Raw genomic sequence first — 4915 nt, 5'->3', positions numbered from 1 at the left:
GCTGAACAAGCTGGGTCATGTTCTGGAAGTCGTGTGGCTGGGTTAGCAGCACTGCTGGAACCTGAGCTGGCTCCTTTCAGTAGGCACTGCTGTGCACACCTCCATAATCCCGTGTGGGATGTGTCCTGCAGGACATCCGTGACTGTTCCGGGAGCAGAGCTGACACACTTGCTGCTCCCTACTTTTGAGTCCTCTCTCCCTCAAAGAAAACCTTTTAAAAAACCCTCACGTGTGTTAAACAAGTCCTCTGCAGCTCTGCCGTTTCCCTGCAGTTTCTCAGAGGGATCCAAATCCTCTCCAGTGGATTTTTACAGCTTGTTGGTGGAGCTGGTGTTTATCCACAGGTGTGCTGCGTTTCCAACAGGTGTTGAGGCACTGCACCTTCCCAATTTGCTTTCTTCTTAATCCCTCTTTGGCTTTTTCTTTTAACTCTACCAGCTGATCTCCAATGCCTGAAGACCCTGCTTATCTTGTGGGAAAACCTGCAGTAGAGATAATGGAGATTTTTGGGGTATTTTGTGGTAAAAAGCTGGGGAGCAGAGCTGCCACCAATGAGGCGGCTTTGTGAGGGTGCCTCTGTTGCTCCCATGGAGCAGTGAGCAGGCAGGAGGAGAGCCCTGCAGTGCTCCTCCAGCTATATCCAGCCTTGTCCCCTCTTTGTTCCTTCTCCTTCTGTGTCAGTACTGCCATTCCTCTGCTTTCCTCAGCAGAGGGGAAGGGATGTGCTCCACTTGCCCTTATCTGTCCCACCAGCTCATGTGGGGCAGATGGATGGGGAAACCCCCTGATGAAGCTGGTGAGGTAAAATTCCATAATTCTAGCATTGTTACTGAGATACAACATAGCTTTTCCTTTAATTTTTCCTGTGCTTTACCAGCTGAAGATCCTGTGTGTGTCTGCCTGATGCATCCTACCTGTGGCACGGAGCTGGGAGGTGGCACAGGTGGGAAGGTCCAGGGATGTGTTCCCTTTTCCTGCAAAAAAAAACCCTCAAAAAGCCTAAAAACTAAAAACCTCAGGGGAAAATAACCCCAATAATTTTCATCCTCCCCTAGACAGAATGAAGTGTGCTCCTTTTAAGGAGTTAAAAGGGAATTTGGGTAGAAATGCTGCTGGGGAATTCAATTCTTGACTTGGTCTGCTCAGGTGGAGCTAAGATCTCCTGCATACATCCTGTTGATGCTTTTAACAAAGGAAAGTACCTGAATTTTGTGACTTACTTTCAGTCCCTGCTGTATTTTGAGGGCTTTTCAACCCTCAAATTAAGGTTGCAGATGTTGCAGCTTGAATTGGGGCTCTCTCAATCTGCACTTCAAAGTCCATGAGGGGATGCCAGAGATGTGTGCTGCATTTCTGAGATGATGCATAAGCATAGTATTGTTTGTAATGTGGAGGGAAAACTCTTGCTACAAGTCTTTGATGTTGTGTGCTTATTCTCAAAATACCTTTCCCTTAGCTGGGCTTTGCCATCATTAAGGAGAAATCAGTTGTTACTGAGGGTGGAAGTGGGTGGAATTGCCCCTTAGAGCAGCGTGCTTTGCTAAATCAGTTCAAAATGACATGTCTAGTCCTGGGTTTCTCTCATTGTTCCTTCCTCAGCTTTTTTTTGGTGGGCTGTAGGAGGAGAGGGACTTTCTGCAGGACAGATTTCTCCAGCTTTGAACAGAGGAGATTGGTGGGAGATGCCAGGTGAAGATCAGCAGGACTTCAGTGAGGAAATGAATGCACTTTGGGACCATCCAGCACCATGTCTCCTCCTGCAGGATGCAGACCAGTCACTGCTGTGGTGCTGGTCTGCTTTCCTCTCTCTCTCTAGTTTGGGTGGTGGTGGATGCAGAGTTACCATCACCAGTCTCTGTCTGGGCACAGCAGAGCTTTGATGCCATCTCTCTGCTAGGATTTTATTAAATCAATTAGCAGCCTTCATTAAGGGCTGGTTTGCTGTGAGACACTCTTATTCAGTGGGTTGCAGACCCTTGGTGTTAGTTAAATGGAGAAATTGACTGCTGCTATTGACTATTACCTATATATTGACTGTATATATATCTATATACACACCCTTAGATAATACAGAATTTCACAGCTGAAGCAGCTCCAGTGCTTGAATAAAAGCAGAGTCTAAGCTTAGTTGGTGAAGGTGAGGGGAATTCAGAAGGAAGATGAACATACATGAGCTTTAGTTTTTGCTTTACAGAAGTTTCAATTAACTTACAATTAAATTACAGAAGTTTCAACCATAGAATAAACTAGATTTTTGGAAAATTGTACACTTGGCCTGCAAGAATTGGGAGCTTCAAAAACTGATGTTCACGCTGCTGGTGTGTGTGTGGTGATGGATCCTTGGTGCTGTCATGATTCCTGTGGCCTCACAGGCCAAGAATTGTGGTGTCTTCACAGGGAAAAGTCTTCTCAGACAGTCTGAGGTGGCATTTTAATCCTCATAAGGGCACATGAGCCTTGCAGCCATCCTCTGCCCTCAAACAGCCTCTGCTGCAGGGGCTGGTGAGTGCATCTGGAGGGCTGAGTGTGGAGTGATGCTCTGGGAAGTGAGTCCCAGGGGTGGGACACTGAGCAGCCACCACACCACGTGGATCTGCACACAATATTGGAAGGATGAGGGCAGAACCAGCCTGGGAGGGCAGAGGTGAGTGGCAGGGCTGGCTGGGGGAGCAGGGTTCAGAGCAGGAAGGTTTCCAAGTAGGTGAGTAGCTTGTAAATAGCTGCCACCAAGGCTTTGCCCAGACTTTAGTCATGCACTCAGCCATTGTCATGCAAAATCCTGGCCAGCTCTGCTGTGGGTGGATGGGGTGAGGCCAGATTTACTCAGTTTAGTCCCAGCCTTATTAGCATAAAACTCTGGTTTTGCAAAGCGAAATGTGGCCTGTGCCTGAGAGGGATATCTCCATGAGGGGAGTAGCTCCATGTTAACCTTCCTGGCTCTTCATTTATCAGCAGAGACTGGTTGAAAAGCCAACCAGTGCAGCACCATTAGAGAAGTGAGCTCCTGGAGTGTGTTCCTCTGCTTGCTGAGTGTGTGTGTGGGGTTCCAGGCTTACTCATGGTTTGTAACTTGCAATTAAGATGCAGTTGATGAGCTTTTCCCCTTTACTTTGAACAAGGAGTCCTCCTCTGCTTCCTGTCTGTGACCTGCCAGGTGATTTGGGGACCTCTTGAGAGGTTTAAACTTGGAGAGTAACTTCAGAAATAAATTAAGTCATCTTCCTTGTTGTCCTGCCCTCTCCAAGTGAAAGGAGGGACTAATAGGGAAAGTTTATATTGGATAGGGGGAAGAAATTTTTTCCTGTTGAGGATGGGGAGGTCCTGGCACAGGGTGCCCAGAGCAGTTGTCGCTGCCTCATCCCTGGAAGTGTCCAAGGCCAGGTTGGACAGGGCTTGGAGTACCCTGGGATAGTGGAAGGTGTCCCTGCCCATGGCAGAGACTGGAATGAAATGATCTCTAGGGTCCCTTCCAAAACAAATTTTTCCAAATTTTCCATGTTTTATGTCATGGAGAAGAAAATTTGCACCTTTGTCCTGCTGATTCCATATTTGATGTGAGATCTCAGTGAATGGTCTTTGGGTTATTTGATTAGTGACAGGTTTAGACTGTGCAGAGCTGTCCTGACTTGGTAGATGGGGATTGGCTCAGTTGGCTGTTACCATTATTCTGTGGGAATGTTGTTCCCTCTCATTTATCCATGTGCTTGCCTTAGCAATGATTGTGTCTTTACTGCACTGAACTGAAGAGGGCTTGCTTTGGAGAGATCCTGAGTCTAAAGAGGGTGGTTTCACTGTTTTCTGTCCTTCCAACATCTTACCAGGCTGCCTGTGCTTTTGATAAACAGCAGATAACATCTCAAGGATGGCAATAACTATCAATGGACAGAAAACAGCACTGGGATTTGCTTGCAGTGAAGAGTGCTGGGGTGACTGGTTCAATCCAACAGAGCCAGGAATTCATGGCTCCTTTTGGAGTGGGACAGTGGCAGAATGACCTGTTGGATTTGAAGTGAAATCAAGTTGCAGAAAAGCAACTTGGGGTTGGGCAGGAACATGAAAAGAAATACAGGGGAGTAAATGAGGGAGCTGCTGACCTGTGCTCCCTGGCAGACAGGCAGGAATCCAGCTTCTGAGTGGGGCCAGGGTGCTGGCAGCACCACAGGTGTGGCATGTGGTACCCAAAATACTCCTAGGTATTTCCCTAAAGTTACGCATGAAATACACACGTATTAAATACACACACGTATTAAATGCTTTGGGGCTTTGTAAGCAGCTTCAAACTGTGATTCTGCATTCTGCTTTTTTCCCATGTTTTAAAGCATCTCTCGCAGCTCTCATCCTACCTGGACTGTCCAAGAGGGTTTTTTTTTTCTGTTGTCAGTACAAACAGTGTGTAGGTAACACATCCTTCCTTCCCTAGCCTGTTGTGTTCAAGCACTGCATTCACGAGCTTTGCATCAGTCAGGGTCTGTGTGCTAGCAACATCCTTTAGGATCTCTCACAGCTGTGATCCTACCTGGACTGACCAACAGGATTTTTTTTTCTGTTGTCAGTACGAACAGTGTGTAGGTAACACATCCTTCTCCAGCCTGTTGTGTTCAAACACTGTGTTCACGAGCTCTGCATCGCTCGGGATCTGTGTGTTAGCAACATCCTTTAGGTGAGACTGAAGAAATCCTTACCTTTCAAGTTCCTACAACAATAAGGCTGTACTTTTTGTGCTGGGATACGGTTGCATGTTTTATGCTGAAAGCTAAATCTTTAATTCCATTTTCCCTTTACAAGACACAAGCACCGGAACGGACAGAAACTCACCGTGCCTGGTCACGGTGATCTCTGCAGGACAGGAGCGCTGGATCAATTTCCCTGTGTGCTTTCCCCAGGTTTTGAGGTGCTTCCCGAGCATGAGTTCAGC

The sequence above is a fragment of the Ammospiza caudacuta genome, chromosome 10 (genome assembly GCF_027887145.1).
Source record: "Ammospiza caudacuta isolate bAmmCau1 chromosome 10, bAmmCau1.pri, whole genome shotgun sequence".
In the NCBI taxonomy this organism is placed as follows: Eukaryota; Metazoa; Chordata; class Aves; order Passeriformes; family Passerellidae; genus Ammospiza; species Ammospiza caudacuta.
Note: the sequence above shows the minus strand (reverse complement) of the source record.